This window comes from Equus caballus, chromosome 3 (genome assembly GCF_041296265.1).
Source record: "Equus caballus isolate H_3958 breed thoroughbred chromosome 3, TB-T2T, whole genome shotgun sequence".
NCBI lineage: Eukaryota > Metazoa > Chordata > Mammalia > Perissodactyla > Equidae > Equus > Equus caballus.
Genome location: NC_091686.1, coordinates 51,256,226 through 51,277,360, shown reverse-complemented (window position 1 = coordinate 51,277,360; position 21,135 = coordinate 51,256,226). Strand labels below are relative to the sequence as shown.

General features: G+C 37.4%; 1 protein-coding gene and 1 pseudogene across 1 annotated transcript in view; both read left to right on the top strand.

Moving 5' to 3' along the window:
• The window catches only part of GRID2 (glutamate ionotropic receptor delta type subunit 2), a 1,371,230-nt gene that overhangs the window by 776,655 nt on the left and 573,440 nt on the right, over positions 1-21,135 (top strand). The window lies entirely within an intron of this gene.
• On the top strand, positions 20,514-20,994 carry LOC138923546 (large ribosomal subunit protein uL23 pseudogene; annotated as a pseudogene).

Sequence of the window (21,135 nt, the reverse complement as noted above, 5' to 3'; positions counted from 1 at the left end):
AAAAAAGGAGCGAGAAACCTACTTTAAAAGTTATTTGGAGATGATAAGCAAAGGTCGTTGTTTACCCTTGATTAAAAAAGATGAAGACAGAAATTACAGAATTGCCTTTCTAAGAAAAGCAAGAGAAGAAACAGACTTGAGATATAATTGCACTAGAAATGAAAGAGGGACAGAATATAATTATCCACGGCTTAATTGCACAGGTGGATACATACTTGTTGGCATGTGAGCCCATTGTGTATTTCAAGTTTGCTAAACTATTGCTGCTCCAGGTCTGAGTCTAGAACCAAGTGGAGTTTGATACCAACTCTGTTGTCACCAGCAATGACAGTAACAGACTGAGAACTCCCTTTGTGCGGCTTTGTGTGTCTGGTAAACGAAATGTTGCCTCAAAATTAACAATAGTAAAGATCTAATCAGATGTGTGACATATAGTTTAGAAAATATTTTAGATGTTTCAGAGGGGAAAGGATGATTTGTGTATGGCCAGGAAGTAAATGGCTCAAAGAGTGTTGGGCAGTTGTAAAATCTAACTCTGAAAGTATTCTTGCAAATGTCCTGAAGAAGATAAAAGTATAACATGATCAAAGGAACCAACATAGTAGTTCATGTTTTTCAGTGTTTACCTGGAGAAAGACTGCTGGGAAAGGTAGTCTCACGGGCAGTTTTCTGAGCCCCTCTCAGCCACATAATAATGGGCCTTGGGCCGGGAACACTTCCCTACCAAGAGGTGAAGAGCCAGCACTGCTTGCGCCAAGCTCCTTGCCTTGTGTGGGAATATCTTTCCCTGTTGCAGACTCAAGGTCTCTCCTTCGTTCTGCTTAAGCATGTGTGTCAGTGGCCCTCAGTCACACACCTAGCTTTCAGTGTTTCAGGCTCCACAGGTTGGAGTCCTTCTGCTACAGCACAAAAGCTGTGCATACAGGCCAATTGCCCTGTGTCAGCTGTGGGGTTGGGGGGCTGGGAGTGTTGGCCATGGGGGACTAACACACACTATTGGAGCTGATCTTGCACTGTCTCTTCTCTCAGTAAGAAAAAGCATTGTTCCATCTCGTACTTGACTAAATTGTGTTTCCCTTCCCAACTCCAATACCAAGATGCAGTGGGCAGAAGTATTTGCACTTCTACTCCTGGTGGTTGGCGCAGTGACGATCTTTGCTATCCTCCATGTAGTTGGTGTCTTCCCCTGGCAATGGGAACTGGTGCATGGTATTTTGCTCTACAAAGCCCTATGATGTTATTTTGTCTTGAATCTGTCTTACTGAACGTTTTTTTTCAGTGAGGAAGATTGTCCCTGACCTAAGCTAACATCTGTACCAGTCTTCCTCTGTTTTATATGTGGGATACTGCCACAGCATGGCTTGATGAGCGGTGTGTAGGTCCATGCCTGAGATCCAAACCTGTGAACTTTGGGCTGCTGAAACAGAGTGTGCGAACTTAACCACTATGCCACCAGGCTGGTCTCTTGAGCATTTATTTTTTTAAAGATTGACCCTGAGCTAACATCTATTGCCAATAATTTTTTTCCTTCTCCCTAAAGGCCCCCAATACATAGGTGTATGTTCTAGTTGTGGGTCCTTCTAGTTATGCTACGGGGGATGCTGCCTTAGCATGGCTTGATGAGCAGTCCTAGGTCCATGCCCAGGATCTGAACTGGCAAAACCCTGGGCTGCCAAAGCAGATTACATGAACTTAAGCACTCAGCCATGGGGCTGGGCCCTGAACATTTTTTGTCAATGACTTTGATGAAGACAAAGAAAGCCTAACTATGAAATTAGGAAATAGTGCCTGAAAATGATTAAATATACTTTGAGTAGTAATCAACATCTAATTTATTAAGATAGATTGGAAGAAAAGACTCAAAAAGGACTAGAGGTAAAATTGACAAAAACAAATATAAAATTTCAACATGATATACCAGGTAGCTAGAATGATCTTCCACTTAAAATAACTATAATCGGTACATACATTTTTGAAAATATCTTCATAAATGCTTCCATGAGCTGGCAAAAACACCTAGGCCAGAATCAAGTGGGGTACTGAATCTGGCTTTCATTTTTAGGGCATTTACCAAACCAGGTAAGTTGGAGCGTTGGTTTTTGCATGCTTGCAGTACTCAGAGGACAGGGACACAGGCCCAGGGCTGCTCTTCCTACCAGAGAAGTGACAGAGTCCAGCTATTTGCTTGCCGATTTCATTTATTTTCCTAAGTACAGTGGAAGATGATAGTTCCCTACCCTTCTTGAGTTAGGTAAGGGTCATGCAGCTGAATCCTGGCCAATGTGATATGAATGAAAGTGTCATATGCTCCTTGTCGGCCAGGCTATAACATGTTTCTTCTCCTTCCAGGAGGCACTGTCGTCATGTGTTGAAGATGGCAGTGTCCTAGTTAGAAAGAAACTAGATTACTGACTCAATGCACAGGAAAGAGCCTTCCAGGGAGAATTGGGATTTACCTTAACAAGTCCTTGAATGTCTCTGATTTTAATTTTCTCACTTTCATGTAAAGTAATTGAGATTCAGGTACCCCAAGATTCTTCTAGACCTAAAGTTATACGATATTTTTTTCTAAACACATTATGAACTGTTTGAAGACAGGAATGATGTTTTGTTTATATTAGTGTGTATTCTACCTTGTATAACATCTGGCATAAAATAGGCACTTGGTATATTTTGAATGGATGAGTGAACAATTGATTCAAAAACTACTTTCTCCTGCAAAAATATCCTCTGTGGCAACCACCCCTACTTTTAGTCAAAATTCTATTCCTTCAGTGTCGTCATCTTATTAAGGCATAAGTTTTTAGGGAAAAAAGTTATTCCACAAATTTGCACTGAGGAATAATGAGATAAACTCTATAGGCTGACTGATACTGATATTCAATTGCTATTCAGCAGCATTGTTTATACAAGTTGCTGAAATATTGAAATATTCCTATAACATTTTAAAACCTCCAGTATTCCCACCCCCACAACCTATTGGCCATCTTTGCCTGGGTTTCTATAGGTTCCTAAATTTTCATCTTTCTTATTCTCATCATTTCTCAATACCTATGTAGTCTCAGTGGTTGGCTTAATGACCTACCTTTTAGACTAAACTTGAAGTGGTATATTCATGACCAACTCATTTTTATTCTTACTTCTTTTATTCAAGTATTCACCAAATGCTCTTAATTCTCCTTCTTAAATATCTCTTGAACTCATTCTCTTTCTTCATGCCCATCTCCACACATAGGATGGTCCAGCCATTCTGAGCTGTATGAAATTCCCCCACGTGCCCTGCTTTCTTGTACCTCTGTGTATTCTGTTTCTCTGCAGAGAATGCCTTTATCAACCCAACAGCTCTATTCTGTTTTGCTGATCCCGCCTACTTAACCTTTTATACTCAATTCATAGGTCACCCTCTTACGAACCTGTCCTCACTCCTGCTTTCCCCTGGAGAGAGTCACAGGATACTACATCTCTATTACTGCACTGAACACATTTTGCTGTGATAAATTCTGAACTAAGCCAAAATATCCTAGACCTTAAGCCAGTTTATCAATAAGGCTTACCATAAGATCATGGAACTAAACTATTTGCCAACAATTCAGTCAGGTATTCTAATAACCCGATAAGGTGGATAAGGTGACATAGGAATTAGCCTGAAAATTTTAGCTGGAAAAACACTGGAGATGTGTGTACAAATGGTGGAGAAGAGAGGGAGAAGCAAGTGTAGGAAATTTAAGCAGCTTCATGTGGCTCGAGCATAGGATGCAACGGCGAAAGGCAAGATACAGGTGTGGAGAAAAACACAGAGGCTTCACCTAAAGATGCTTATAAGAAAAATTAAAGATACTGGACTTTGTCTCTGAAACTGGTGAGGAATTATTAATATATTTTATTAGCATGGAAGTAATCTGATCCAATTTGCCACCTAGAAATATCACTCAGACAGCATAGTACTTGGATAAATTGGAGTGCAATAATAATAAAAACAAATAATAATCCAGGTCAAACAGAAGGGTGTGAGCTCAAAAATCATAAAGGATAGAGGAAAAATAAGGGAAGGGTCAAAGGATTTTAGGAGATAGTGTTGGTAGAATGTGGTGTTTGATTGGATGTGGAGGGTGAAATGGAGGGAGGAATATAGAAAAAGCCTGAGATTCTGGCATGAATGACTGGATATGATAGAGCTCTGAACTAAAATGGGAAAAACAAAGGATACTTTGACAAGGCTGGGGGGGGTTAGTGATTTTGATTTAGATCTAATAATTTTAAGGGGTATATAGGGATGCAGGGGGAGATGTCCAGTAGGTAGTTGTATATATGAAAGTAGAGCATAGGTGAGAGTTCTGGGCTGGGCAGATGTGAAAGTCATCAGACTATCGGTGGTGGTTATAACAACGCTCTCTACCCTTGCCTTACTGGTTAGTAAGGATGGATGAAAGGAAAAGGAACTACGGTCACCCTACTTACCCTCTGTTTCTATGTCATAATTTTCAGCACAAATATTTGGCTAATAGTAGGAAGAAACACAATTAAGGGAAGATAGACTGAGGTTCTAGTCAGTCGTGTTTCTTAGAAGGCTTTCTATCTGCATTTAAAGCGAATCCCGGTTCAAATGAAAAGCCTCTCAGGGCTGTCAGTGCCCCCGCTTATTCAGTCATAGATGTAGACACTTACCTTGTACTCACTTTGAGACTTGTTGAACCCCCATGTACCCTGGGTATACCAGAATTCCATGCTCAGGGGATGTGGCAAATGCCATATGAGAATGGAGCAACAAGGAATGATGGATACACATATTACACATGTCTGCTTTGCTCAAGCTCCTGCTTCATTGTTCCATCAGACTTCACTTACAAAACCGAAGTTCAAGTTTTAAACAAGACAGCAATAGCAGAGCATTAAACTCAGCATGGGGCTTTTCTGAGTGTGAGGTCATGTGTGACTCCACAGGTTGTATGCCCACAAAGCTGGCCCTGTATGTCATCTTTTACCACACGGCTTCTTCCTATAACACAATGCCTCAACTTGGAGGTTGTTTGGCCAATGTTTACTATTTGGAAAAATGGGAATAATTATGAAGATACATGATAATAGTGTCACTCCTCTTACTTGTCTGTTCTGTTGTGTACTTTGTGTTATCTTTGGCCATAAAGAAACTATATGTTATCAATACATGTAAAATATTCATCCTTGGTTACACATCTTTATCATCCACCAAGCATTTTCTTTAACATGGCATTAAATGATGCTAATTTCATTGTGTTTTGTTTTTTCACCTTTGATTCACCTTTTGTGAGTCATATTCCTTCAGTAGGCTTTTCTGCCACTAGAGGGGAAAATAATTTGTGTTCTGCTGCAACTCATTTTGCAGGGGCCAGGGAGAGAGAGAGAGAATAATGTGTGTTTGTACAGAGAGATGAAGAAGCAAGGCTCCTTTGTGAGAAAGTTTATCATTTTAGATTTATCCTTGATATGTGCCTTTTTATACATGGGATTTTTTTTTTTTAAATGGATGAAGGCTCCTACAGCACCTTTATCTAAATCTGTGTTTACTTCTGTCATTGTCACATAACAGGTTTTCATTTACTGGGATGCTGAGGAAAGTGGAAGGAGAAGGTTGAATTAATTTGTTAGGGCCAGTTGCATATGTAGCTTTTATAAATCTTTCAGAATTCCTACTGTACCATCTTACCTTGCAGAAAAGATATTTCCATATCTAAGTCATATTTGCATTTTTTTGTAATTCTGAACTTCTACTCCCTTGTTAAATAAATGATTTTAAAAACATGGGAAAACCTACATCTATGAATATAACCATCCACCATGCAGCAGCTCTGGAGTTTTAGTTTGGCAAACAAATATTTGTCTCCCAACTATCCCTGTCAGGATGTAGGAATATTGGTAGTTTATTTTATGCAGTATAAAATTTCTTACTCCATGTCTTAGACGACACATGTTTTGTATACACTGAATGAAGAGGTTTAAACCAACAGATTTGCCAGTCAACAGATGACTTCAAAAAACTGTGCTATGATGACTTACAATTAAGAATTGAATCTGAGCAATGTAAAAACTACCAGTATGATAGTAGTGAATGAGAGCTCAATACATATGTCCTTGAACAATGTCATTAGATATTTTCCTTTTTTTATTCTCTGAGATATAGTCTTATTCTTTAATATTGCAATTCTTTCTTGCTTCTTACTATGTATTTAACTATTTTTGTAATTAATATAAATATACGAGTGTACAAACACACACACATATGCACACACACATTCATACATGTTTTTAAGTGACTCTCCTGGAGACAGTGTATTCAAACAGAAGTGGTAAGGTGGTGAACACAATGTAGTCTATACAGAAGTTGAAATATGATGCACACTTGAATTTTATATAATGCTATAAACCAATGTGACCTCCATAAAATAAATAAATAAAACAGAAGTGGGCACTCCAAATGATAATTGCAAATTTATTTCATTCTAATACTTTTTAATCAGGATAATTTTCTCTGAAATTGGGATTCATTTTACATATTTGTATAAATATAAGACAGTATACTTGAAAAGCTTTTATTAAACTGAAAATGTATTCTACAAGGAATGGTTTCTCATAATTGAGGGAATACAGTAACAGCTCAGACATAAATAGTGAGTTTACATGATCCAGCATTGTATGTGATATAATTTTCAGAAATTATCTTATTTGGTTCTCAGATATTATCAGGTAGGAATTATTTTTATCACCACTTCAATTATGAGAGAACTGAGACTTACAGGGGTGTCTAAGATAATGGTGCTATTAAGCTGAGCTTAGAAGTCATTCTAGACTGACTTCAAATGTCGCATTCAAAAACCACTCCAATTTTGCTTTGGTACAGAGATCGATTGGCCATTATTCTCTCCTGAAAGAATTGTACTGTATAATTACTTGGCAACCATATTTTAATGATACCATCTGTTTGTAGGGTTTTTGGGGGGTTTTTTTCTGCTCGTGCTGAGTCCATGGCTACATCAAATCACCCCTGCAAGCTGGGCTTCATTCTCTGGCAGTTGCTTGGTCTCCACCTACACAGTGGAAAAGGATGAAATGGCTTGAGGAAATGGATGATTGCACTTGAACTGGTCAAATTACTAAAGAATCAATAAGGCTGCCTCTGTAAGATTATTGACTGGGAGGCGCCTCTGAGGCCATAACTTCACTTCTAGCCAATATTTCAAAGAATGCTAGGTGCAGGACTATCTGCAGAACCTAAGGATCCTCACAGCGCTGAGGAAGGCAACACAGGATTGTTCTATCAGTTGATTGAGTGTTTTCGAAGCCTCTGGTCATTTTCATTGTATCGTGGGTGTGGTGTTCCTTCATCAGGCCTTTTCTGTCTCCACTGCTTTTGGGAAGGAATTCAGTATGAACGATCTACCCTTTCTGTGCACCTTAATTTATCTTACTTATCTATTTTATAGCAAGTTGATATAGTAAAAGAAAGATTATTAATACAGAAGAGACTTAGCCACTTTAAGACTGGGAGAAGACTAATTTTTAATTTTACGTTTTTTTATTTTAAGCACTTAAAACAAGATAGGAATTTTTTCCACATTTCTGTTTTTGTTTTGTTTTCTATCTTTTAATATACTACCTAGGGATTAAGTTCTTAGCACAGACATCTTTTATTTGGCATTGTCAGTACAAATAACTAAGTACACCTGATAGAATTGAATTTTGACTTACAAAGACAAAATGATGTGGGGGGGAAATAGGATAATTGTACAAAAATAAGTAGAATTAGTTCTGTTACTATTTTAAATAATATAGTGATTTAAATAATATAGTGAATTGCTATAGTCACATTATTATTAGAAAGTCAAAGAAGGGGCCAGCCCAGTGGTTTAGCGGTTAAGTTCGCAGGCTCTGCTTCGGCAGCCCAGGGTTCGCAGGTTCAGATGCTGGGTGCGGACCTAGCACCGCTTGTCAAGACATGCTGTGGCAGCATCCCAAATAAAATAAAGGAAGATTGCCACAGATGTTAGCTGAGTGACAATCTTCCTCAAGCACAAAGAGGAGGATTGGCAAAAGATGTTAGCTCAGGGCCAATCTTCCTCAAAAACAAAAAGTCAAAGAATTGTACAATTGGATATTCTAATTCCCATAGAAGTTAGCCACATCTCAATTGTTATCCCAGTCAATAGAATGTGTTTGAACTTAATTATTTTGTGTAGAATGAGAGGAAAGGAGTTTTCTGTAGCTAAGAGGATATATAATCTTTGGCACATGTTGCCAAAGTTTATCATGCGAGATAAAATTCATATTCTTGTTCCACCCGGCAAAACTGTGTGATCATTACCATTCAGATCGACAAGAAACAAAAATTGTAATACAAGTCATGATTATTAAGCTTAAAATTTTGTTCACTAATTAATATTAATAAAGTTAACATCATTCAATACTTAAGGCAAAATTAAGTCTGATAAACCCCAAGTGAAAAATACAAAAAGAAAGTTCTTTAGGTTGTCTTTAAAAATGTTTGTTTCCTCCAAAAGATAAAAAAGACAATAGCTGGGTCTCTATAATTTTGTTAGTGCTCCCTTACTAGCATGAATCCAATTTCTCTGAATGATGACAATGCTAGAAAACTGTGCTGGCAGTGAAATTAGTGCTTTGTGACCTCAAAATTCCCCGTCACTCCTGCTTTTTGGCAAAGTCAGCTCGGCCTCTTCTCTGGGCCTCCACAGCCCCCCAAAAGATCCGGGAGCAGCCCCTTTAGGACAGGCCTGTTCTACTGTCCCCAGTTAGGACATCTGTCAGCCCTCTTTAATGCAATAAAATATCACAGGCTCATTCTGGATCCTGTAGGGAGCTTTTCTCTGATGGAAGTTGTTATTAATAAACTGTGTGCTCACAAGTGAATAGCATTACGATGGGCCATGGAGCAGTGGTGTCAGCCTCACCTGGGAACTAGCTAGAAATGCACACTCTTAGGCTCCAACTCCAGCCACTGAACCTGAATCTGCATTTTAACAAGATCCCCAGGTGATTCCTATACATGTTAAGGTTTGAAAAACACTGTTGAGCTGTACCAAAATGGCAATGCTCATGAATGTTGCCAAGAAGAAAATCCCCCAGCCGCAAAAATGTCTCCGTCTAAAGAAAGGATTCATATGGTAGCGGTGCCAGGCTCCACAGCAGGGCAGCCTGGGGAGGAAATATCTGAGGGCAGGGGATGCTAATGGCTGCTTTGGGAACCACGCCACTAGCATAGTGAATAGACATCTTTTCCTTTAGTCTGACAAAACTCCCTCCTCTTTTTACTGGGAAAAATTCACATGGTAATGCAAACTTAAAAAACGTTAAAAGAAGACTGCAAATATTTTGCAATTGAGGGAGAGAGAGAGGAGGAGGAACTTATTTTTAAGCACAAGCAGAACTTTTGACCTCTTGCAAATCATACAATAGAGGTAGGGTTTTGCCTTTAACTTCTGGGGTTAGAGCAGAAACCCAGTTTTACAACCTTTAATCATTTCTTTGACCTTCTCTGAATTTCCACATCCTTCAACATTACTGGAGTTTAGAACTGAGCATAGTTCCCTACTTTTTTAGGGCTGGCTTTAATCAATATGTGTCATGTGGAAGAAATTTGAGCTCTTGATTACCATTCTTTTCATGCCTTATTTTTCATTATAGCTCTGTCCTAAATAATTGTTAAATATTAGTTACACATGAGACTTTATGGGCTTAACAAGCCCACCAGGTGATTATGATTCATGTGGTCCTTGGAGCACACTTTGAAAAACTGTGAAGACTAATCACTAGCTTCATCCCTAATATTTTGGGGGTAAAAAAAACAAAAATAGAAAAATAACGTGTAAATCATGGTTTTTAGGTGACTGAAACTTTGTTGTTTGTCTCCAATTCCAGTTTACCTTATAGATTTTATTTTTAAAGTTGCAGTAATATTTTCCTCCTTTGTGCAATTTTAGCAGGGTAAATTGGAACTTGTTGAGGTTGAAAAATGTTTCAACTCTTTCCAATTTCTTCCGTACTTCAAGTTTTTCTGATTTATACCTATAGTTATTTATAATTTTTTTAAAAAACTGCCTTAATTTTAATTTTTAAGACATTTCCATTTTTATTTTGACGATGACAGCAATTTAATCAACTTCTAATATATTTTGGAAGAATAGTCTTCCTGACATTTCTAGGGAAGACTTACAATACTATTAAGTTTTCTTTGGACCAGGCCTGTTGGGGCTTTTCTCAAGATGACCATGTTAGGACTCAGAAATTTTCCATTTCCGGTAAGGCCTCCTTGTTTTTTCTTATTTTAAAATATTTGTTCTCTAAATACTCCAGAAGAAAAAGAATCCTAGGCAGACTGATAAAGTAACAATTTTATCAGAATTTCAAAGTAACCATGTTACCATGAATAAACACTGAATATAAAGACTGTGTTTCATGAAATTTTATTTACCTATGTTTATTTTGGACATATTGCTAATTGAATCAGTAAAAACTTTAGTCCCTTTCTCTTGATAACATAGAAGCTCCTTTAAAATATAATGAACGTGCCAGTTTACTGAATAGTGGTTTCTTCAAACTTGTTGAGATTTAAACAAGGACAGCATGGGTTAGAAGAATAGAAACCCCGTGCTTTAGCCCACGAACTTCCTCCTGTGTTTTCTTTACATGGATGTGTGCGTTTGCGTATTCCATTTAACTCAATTTGACCATCTTTTAAAATATTGCCTATAGACTTAGAAACCCATAATTTATCGTTATGCAACTGGACTAACGAATTTATTTTACTGCTCCATCATCAACCTTGTATCATTTTTGTCTGTTATACACAAACCTTGCCTTTAGAATTCCTTAAAATGTTAAAATTCACTGTCTGAAAAAGGCTACACTAGAAAGAATGATGACTTTACCAGTAATTAGGAAGAAGCAAGGATTTGGAAGGAAATATGAGGAGTTCCATCTTCATCATGGTCAGATAAGAAAGCTGATGGAACATCCAAGAGGCAATATGAGACAGCTCAGGACACAATATTGAATGCTGTGCCAAGATTAAATGAAGAGAAAAGAAGAGGGCTGGGATTCATTCACGCTGACCCACACAGGGAAAACCTGCTTACTGCGTTTTCCAGGACACAAGAGTTTCAGCAACTCTTTTGAAGCTAGTGCTTTCTGTTTTATAAATTCATTTTAAAATACATCTTGGAAGTATTCTCTTTTTTTCATCAAAAATATCCTATTTTTGAAAAATATTTACTCTTTTGACTTTTATGTTGTAAACTATCTTGGAATTAACATTAACACTTTTCAATGAAGATATAGCATCTAAATTCGTATACAGAATATATGTGAATTTATAGGCCCTACAGTGTGACTGCATTTTCTCTATTAAATGATCTTTTACATGTATTTATCTAAGAATATGCTGGAAGCATCCAGAACAAAATATCTACAGAGATTATCTCAAGGTAGTAAAATTATGAATGTCATTTTTATTTTTTTCTTTTGTCTTTCTTCAAAAAATTAATAAAGAAAAATTCTACAAACAACATTTTGAAAATGAGAAATAGAAGCAACTCAAAATAAATATTTCTTACAAGTTTATGTTTCTGATGTGGGATTATCCACTAAATTTTTAGCCAAAAGAAGCAAAACCAAATGACATTTTAATTGCCTAAAGAAGGATGTCATTCTCTTTTCACTAAGAGTAGCTATCTACTCTGGAGTAACTTTAAAAAGCAAATTTGGACAGAAAGAGGAGACTAGACTAAATATCTGAGCTATTTGCAAATTCCCCTCTAACATGTCTGGTACTGGAAACAATGTAACACTTATGAGTTTGAGATGACCGGCAAGGAGACCTCAGTACATGACGCACATTTATAGACTGAGATGGGTGTTGTGCCATGGAATCAGGATCCTTTCTTATGTAATGCCCCTCTCCTACCCCTTGTCACACTGTCTTATAATTACTTATCTAGTTATCTGTCTTTACCTATAGACTCTAAGTTTGTCAGGGAGGAATTTGGGTTTGTTTGCTGTGTCTGGCACATAGAAGGATGTCAATTTTTTCTGGCTTAATGAAAGATGAATAGCCCAGAACAAAGAGGGTAATTTAGAAAAGAAAATAAATAGAAAAAAATTGATAATACTGATGGCTCAACAGAAATTATAGAGAGGAAAAATAAATAATTTTTAAGGGCATGATTTTTGGACTAAGATAATCCTGATATGATTCTACCCCCCAGGAGAGTTAAGAGCAAATCAAATGGGTTGAGGTGGCTAAGAAGTGCAGCCCTGGTAGTGGCATGAGCAGTCTCCAAGTTTTATCACAAGACAAATTAAACTCAGACAATAGCAAGTCTTATTCTTGGGAATAATTTTTTAAAATACAGCTGAGATATTCATAAAATATGCAGATTTTTCAAAATTTAGGAACAAAACTGGGAGCCTTAAAAATTTATGCTTCTCTGATTTTGCCCTTCCTAAATTAGTCTAGAAATAAAGTTAGAGAGAAGTCAGATTTTATTATACTCTATGTTGACCTTAATAATGTCAGAGGATTGTAGGGGAAAAAAGAAAATATTGGTTACCCTTGATTGAGGAATCTAGCTTTGGGAGGAAAGTGATGAGAGCTGTTTTATTTTTTCCATTGAGTTTTCAATTTTAGTTTTAGAAAAAAGCTTAGAGAGAAAAGACTGAGGGTGATTTTGTTTCTGTTGCTGGAGCACAAAGACTTATGTGACAACTGGAGAGAATAAAGGTAGCTTTGACTGCTGTGCTCAGTTCACGTGTGCCTCTGATACTGATGTGTTCAGGAAAGTAACATATCTGGGAAGCAGATGTGGCCTCTTTGTTAGAAAGGCAAAATGGCATAAGAGTTGAGAGTGTGGGCAGTGTTATTTCACACTCCAGTGTTCAAATCCTTGCTTAGCAGGAAGACCCTGGACAAGTTTTTTCAACTTCTCTGAAGGCCATTTCTTCATCGGGAAGATGGAGATAATAACTTCCTCAATTAATCGTTAGTATGATTAAATGAGCTAACTCCTGTAAAGGGTTTAACACAGTTCCTGATATACAGCAAGTGCAAAGAAATGTAAGCTATTTTGTCTTTGCTATTTTTTTATTATCTAAGAAGATACTGATCATGCAGATGTGCACCAAGTGTGAGTCGTAGGGCCTGGTGATTTGCTGCAGTCAGAGAGCAGAGAGGAGAAAGAGAAGGTCATATCTTAGTAGGTTGTTGTCTTCTCCCATAAGTTCTTTCTGCAAAGAGAAGAAAAGACCAGGAACCTGGGAAGAAGCACTTGAATATAGCCAATGACAAGGTTTTTAAGTAGAGTGAGGGATTGCTGAGGACTCTAATAAGGAATCTAAGACTAAGGGCAGAAGAGATCCTGGAATCCTCTTCGCCATCTACCTCTCCCACTTTTCTTTGGGTGTCTTACAGCAGTGAAACTCAGGAGGAGAGTATGTGACACAGAAGGAGCTGTTGATGACAGAGAAACAGAATTGGGAAACATGACATGTTATTTTATTATTTTCAAAAGAGCTTGCCTCAGACCACAGCCCTGAAGGAGAGGAATGAAGCAGATTATCCTAGTTTTGTGTAAACGCCTCTCTCCCGGTGTCTGTTTTTTCCCATCAGAGCTGAGCTCCATTAACAATGGTAGTAGCCTGACATGAGTGAATATTCCACAATTAAAATGACTCTCTTTAATTAAAAATAGTTTGTGGATAAGAAGCAGTTGTTAAAACTTGTAAGATTGGTGGACTCTTCAAAACCACCTATCAGAACGACAAATAGAGAGCAGGACACTAAACACTTAAAATTAGAGGAATATCATTTGCATTTGATCAACAGATATTGCATTGAATATCTATACTGTTATAATACTAAAAGTGGAAGATAGTAGCAAGTTAAATATGCTTTATCTTAAAGTGCTAAAGCATATGGTATAGGCAATTACAAAATAGGGCAACATGCAGTAAAATGCTAATTGTGTCTTTCAGGTGATGGGAGGAAATGAAAGGTGAGTGAGATGCATACAGGGTACTGTCTTCATGACTGTCCACGTTGAAGGAAACAGAATTGGAGCTAGGATTTAAACACTCACATAGATAAATAAAGATAAACTGAAAAAAATTATAGTGGAGTATAATTTATTAGCTAAACATTTCAATGTCGATCTACAGTGTTTCTTATGCTGCAGACTCTGGAGAGCTGAAAATATACATTTTCCCCAAACCCCTAAAGCTAAAGTGGGAGGAAGAAACTAAAACTGGTGGTCTGCCATCCTTTTGCTCCCTTCACTAGGAGAATGCACCTGGGAGAAAGAAAAGGCAGACGGCCAGAGTGTATGCTCCTTGTCAACTGGGCTTCCAGGTAAACAGACTAAGGATATATGGTAGGAGGAAGAGACCTTACCTCTGAGGTGCCCTCCGCATGATGTGCTGGCTAAGGATCCTATAGCTCAAGTAAATATAACCCTGCATCTGTAAGACGTGACAATCGGTAAGGAATGTCACCTAAACTGTAGAACTATCTGGGGTACAAAAAGAAGATGTTGCAGAATTTATACACTCACTGCTGTGTGAGGAACGACCTTACTTAGAGCCTCATCTATTCTGGCCAGAGGTGCTCGTCTGACATGAGAAAGAAGGACTTGGGGAGCTGTCCCTGATATCTGGTTCTCTCTCTGCTTGATCTGAAGCTTTTCATTGTCTGTGTCCTTGAAATTATTACTAGTTTACTACTGAATAAGATTTCTGATTTATGTTATTCTGACTTGACAGTCCCATCAAGTGTGTTAGCTCATACAGTTCTGGATAAGTTGGATTCCACTAAACAGATGCTCTTTCATGAGACTTAAATTTGGAATTTAGAAAAATCGAGAGTGGGGCAGAACATTGACAACCATTTTACTAATCCATTTACTGCTACAAGTAATGTGTGCAAGGTGTGTGTATGTGGTTGGGGGGAGATAGGTAGGAGCATAAATCATGGATGACTATCATAAGAGGACAATAAAAGTGAGACCAAGAAGAGAAAATAATATTAAGAAGGAAACATAAAGTTTGCCTGAATTCTAGCTTTTTCTGAGACACAGGCAGCAATTATTGTTTTTCATCATTTTAAAAGAAATTCTGTGATTCTTTTAAGGTATACTTGAATCGTTTAAATGACAAAGATTCATGCTTTAGAGGTGCCCAGTTTTTCTTTTGATGGTCCTAATTGTTCAACAGTTATGTTGCTATAAATCTGTCTCCAAACGGATTCCACCCATCAGCCTACTCCTTGGTGCTAATTTTTATTTTGACTTTAAAGTGTTTGAAGATAGCCGTTAAATCTATCTGAATCCACTGGTCTCTTGGTTTTTGTTTTCTTAAGTCTTCTAGTCATTTTCCATAACAGAGCGTAGAGTCCACTTTCCATCCTGAGTGCTCTTCTTTGAAGGTGCTCCAGTTTGTGTTAGCTCTTCTTTTTGGAAATAGATCCAAGTTTTTCTGCAATGCCACCACCACCGATAACAACAGTAAATGCAAGGAAAGGGAACAAACAAGAGGGACATGGAGGACGAGCCTATAGATTAAAACAGATTTTTAAAAATCTAACGCATAGCAATGCATATACCTTATTTGGATACTGATTCAAACAGATGAACTACAAAAATTAATTCATATGAGTTATCTGAAAATTTGAACATTCGCTGAAAATTTGATGATATAAGGGACTAATTGTTAATTATTTCTAGGTATATTTTTGGCATTGGGATTATGTTTTAAGGTTCTTTATATGTTAAAAATGCATTATGTTAAATACATGGATGAAATGATATGAAGTCTGGGATTTGTTTCAAAGTAATTCATGATGGTGAGTATATGAGTATATACACATGGCCAACATTGCCATGAGAAGATAATTGGTGAAACATACATATGGGATATATGGGAGTTTAGCTGTCAGTCAACTTCTGAAATATTTGAAATTCATCATAATAAAAAGCAACGTTCATAAGTTTTAGCTTAAATTTAGTTAGATAAGAGCAGTTTGCATCATTTGATTTGACTATTGTTAGTTATGTGCTTTCCTTCGGGAAACCAGCCCACAGATGTGTCTGTATGTGTGTGTCGTTAGCTGGCCAGTCAAAAGAGCGAACAGACAAATGGATAAGAAAATGTGATCACTAATGGCAGGATGCACTCACTATTGATGGTGAATCATGGGATTCAATAAGTTATTTATTTATTATATAAGTAACACATAACCAATATCTCTTTTAAAAATTAATCTTAAATACAGGCAACTAGAGTGACTGTCTTGACTATTCCTTTGCTATTTACAAAGAAAAATAGATTCTTTAGCTCAAACTTAGGAGCTTACAGAGAAAGAGAGGGAGGAAGAAGGAGGAAAAGCTATGGCTGAATGTACTCATCTTTTAAGAATCAAATTTTACGTGAATGCTATTACCAATATGATCGCCAGGGTTATTTCTTGAATCAACACATTTTATGGTATAAATGGGTTCTGTTGTACCTGAGAAAGCTGCTTTCATTTACCTCTGAGTAAAAGGACACTGGAGGGTAACAGTTAAGAAAAGAAAAAGCCCATATTATTTCATATACCTTTTTAGTTCCAGGTCATTTTTCAAAGTACAAAAACAGAGCATCACTTAAATATCCCTGAAGATGACCGGCAGTCATTCAGTGGCCTCAAGTACTATTTTCTGAAAAATACCTAAGTGAATAGAAAGAACATGTATTCAATCTTTGCAAGTTATATCATTTTCCTGAGTGGTTTTCTTCATCACAAGGAAAAATATACACACACACGCACCCCTAAAATTTTCCAGATCTGTAAAAAAAATATAGAAAAGATCTACTGAATGCTTTTTGAGCACACAGATCAGATGGCTGTATGTCCCAATAACACCTAGAATATGATGGCTGCTCAGTGATCTGTCCTACAATCACTACCGCTGAAGTCAAACCACCATGTTCTTTTGCCTGGGTTATTCATCTCTGCACCTGCCTATCTCCCTACAGTCCATTCTCAGTATAGAAAGCAGAATCATCTCTTCAAAACTTAGGTCAGATCATGTCACTTCTCTAGTCAGGTTTCCTATCTCACTTCTAGTAAAATTAAATTTCTTTACGACATTCTACAAGATTCTGTGTCACATGCACCCTTCCCATTACCTTTCTGATCATATAACGTTTTACTCTTTATCTTGTTTCCTTGGCTCTAGCTACACTAACTTTTTGCTGTTCCTCATATGGCAGGGCCATTCTTAATGGTGTGCTTCTTCCTCCTGACTTCAATGCTCTTTCCTGAGATGTCTGTGTGGCTCACTCTCTCCCTTCCTTTAAATCTTTGCTTAAATGTCAGCTTCTCAGTGAGGCCTTTCCTGACTACCGTATTTAAAACTGCAATTCCTCTCCCAATATTCCCTAAGCTGCTCCATGGTTTATATTTCTTCCTAGCACTTTTCTACATATTTTTCTATTTGTTTATTTTATCTCTCTATCCTCTTGACACCTCACTAGAATGTAAGCTCCATGAACACATGGATTTTTGTCGGTTTTGTCCTAAAACCCTGCATAGTAAATAAATATATGCTGAAAGGTCATATTGTGCACCTCAGATCCAATCAACCACGGTCTATGCAGTGGGAGGCCACGGGAAGACCAGGTTTACAAAGAGGGGGTGTCAGGGAAGGAGAAAATAATATAAGCATATATTGTTACCTATTTCAAAATAAAGAAACAATGCTCAAGACCACTTGGTGGCTTGCTCAGGGTTATATAACTAATTAGTGGTGGAAAGGGAATCAAATTTAAGTCCTGCACAATCGAGTTCATAATCTTTGAGTGATCACATAGCCATAGCTTCACATGACCTGAGGTGCGTTAGTAAAGAGATTCCAAGCTACCTCATCACGTATAGTTCTGAAACTGACTTTTTAATTGGGAAATCACTAGGTTCTCATTTAATTAGATCCTAGTGATTTACCTCCCAGTTGGCTATTTAAGTCATATACGTTGTCTATCTACTTAATGACGCTATTACACAAATTTGGGCCAAACTGAACCGTGATGTCTCTTCATGACCTCAGGTCGATAGCTTTCCTCTTCACTTCAGAAGTTTAAAACCATATACCGTAAGAGCCTTTCATCTTAAAGTCACCTAAAGTTTAAGTTGCAGCTGCTGTGTTTGTAAAGTTTGTGGTATTCAGAGGGTCTGTTTAATGTCTGATATTGATAGGGTGAGGATATCAGGTTGGTGACATTTACCATTATTTCTGATGAACATAATAGGAGTTACTTTTGGAAAAGTATGTCTAATAAAAACTTATAACACAAATGGGCTCATACACTTGTGAATGGATTAATCCCCAAACAAATTTTAAAAAAGATTTGTAGCTATACTGCAGAAAGCAGATTTCCACTGTAAAGAAAGACTCTAAGTTAAGATAAAGGGAAACTTTAATTGCATCAGGGCCAATGAGTCTCAGAAGAATTGATCCAAACTGCTAAAGTTTAGGGAGAATAAAGCTAACTGAAAATTAGATTTTTTGAATTACATCTTAAAAAATGCATCATCTTGTGCTCACTTTTTTTTCAGTTCAGTGATTCGCTATTGCTCTGCCCAATTTCTCTCTCTTAGGAAAGCATCACTAATTAGAAATCAGGTAGTTTTTATGCAGAAAAGTATTACTTTTCTGTTTTTAAGAACACACTTTATTTTTTATATCAATGACTATCAGAGTTAGAAAGAAAATTATAAGGCCTTAAAAATTAAGGCATAATTTTAATCATATTTTAAATTGTTTAAAATTATATAATTTTAAATTATGTAATAATATTTAATGTATAGATGGTTAGATAGGCTATTAAGAGCCACTGATTTTCTTTATGTATTTAAGAAACTGCTTATAAAATTAATCCAGTAGATTTCCTTTACCAAATTTCAAGATCTGATTCAGGGGAGGCTTGTCAATTTATATTACAGTGAAAAAAGTCCTTTTTTCTTTTTTAAGCACCTACTGTGTGCTTGAAACTGAGAATTTATCATAGAGCCTATTGAGACTATAGTAGATTAAGAGCTAAGGACTCTTTCTCCTCTTTCTTAGGAACTGAAACTTAATTTAATTTCCTATCTCGTTTTATCTATATTTTTCTCCTCTCCTTCACCCCAACTCCAAGAAGGAAGGTAGGAAGGAAGGATGGAAAGAAGGGACAAAAAGAATTGCAATCCAGAAAGGCAGGGTCCATACTTACTGTAGACTTTAAACTTTTAGAAGTTTGGAATTGATGACACAATATAGAGCTACCATGTTAGTATCTTACATAAAAACCACAACTAGCCTGTCATCATACATTGCCTTATATAAAATTAGCCTTATTAGATTTTTTTCTAGGAACTTTTGAATAAAATTTTTATTTTGAGGTAATTGTATATTCACACATAATTCTAAGAAATAATACAGAGTAATCCAGTATACTCTTCATCCAGGTTCCCCCAATAGTAACATCTTGCATAACTATAGTACAACAATACAACTAGAAAATTGACATTGACACAATCCAACAGTCTGATTAAGATTTTACCAGTTTTACATGCACTCATTTGTGTGCGTCTGTATGTGTGTATATTTAGTTCAGTGTCATTTTATCACATGTGTAGATTCATGTGACCACCACAACAGTCAAGAGAGACCAGTTTCATCAAAAGACACCTCCCTCTCACACACCACCCTAATTCCTGGCAACCACTAATTTGTTCTCCATCTCTATAATTTTGTCATTTCAAGAATGATACATGAATGGAATCATACAATATGTAATCTTTTGATATTGGCCTTTTTTTCACTCAGCATAATTCTCTGAAGATCTATCCAAGTTGTTTCATGGTGGAATAGAATTCATGATGCTATGGACTGAATTGTGTCCCCCCCAATTCATGTGTTGAAGCTCTAATTCCCCAATGTGACTGAGATACGGTCTTTAGGAGATAACTAAGGTTGAATTAGATCATAAGGGTGGGGCCCTAACTCAGCGGGGCTGTGGTCTTATAAGAAGAGGAAGAAAGAGAGAGATCTCTTTATCTCTGCCACTTGAGGACACAGTGAGAAGGCAGCCATCTGAAGCCAGGAAGAGAGTTCTCCCCAGAGCTTAACCATGCCAGCACCCTGATCTCAGATGTTCAGCATCCAGAGTTGTGAGAAAACCCATGTCTGTTGTTTAAGCCACTCAGTCTGTGGTATTTTGTTATGGCGGCCTGAGCTGATTAGTACACATGGTATGGATATATCAGTTTGTTTAACCCAGGGCCTCTTGGTTGCTTCCAGTTTGGGGCTATTATGAATAAGGCTGCTATTAACATTCACGTATAGATTTTTTGTATGACGTAAGTTTTCATTTCTCTGAGGTAAATGCCCAATAGTGCACATGCTTGGTTGTATGATAAGTGTCTGTTTAGTTTTGTAAGAAACTGTCTTACAACAAAGATGGCACTGAGAGTGAAGAAGGAAGTCCCTGCCCCACCCAAAGCTGAAGCCAAAGCAAAGGCTTTGAGACCAAGAAAGCAGTGCTAAAAGTCATCCACAGCCACAAAAAAAAGATCTCCATATCACCCACCTTCAGACTGCCCAAGACACTGCGGCTCCAAAGGCAGCCCAAATAACCGCAGAGGAGCACCCCTAGGGGAAGCAAACTTGACCACTACGCCATCATCAAGTTCCCCATGACCACCGAATCAGCCAGGAAGAAGATAGACAACAACACACTTGTGTTCATTGTGGATGTCAGGGCCAACAAGCACCAGATCAAACAGGCTATGAAGAAGCTCCATGACATTGATGTGGCCAAGGTCAACACCCTGATCAGGCCTGATGGGAGAGGAAGGCATATGTTTGACTGGCTCCTGCCTATGACGCTTTGGATGTTGCCAAACAATTGCAATCATCTAAACTGAGTCCATTTGGCTAATTCTAAATATAAATTTTTATGCCATGAAAAAAGAGAAACTCCCTTTACACTTTCGCTAGCATGGTTGTACCATTTTACATTCTCACCAGCAATATATGTGTGGTCCGGTTTCTCCACATCCTCACCAGCATTCCATATTAT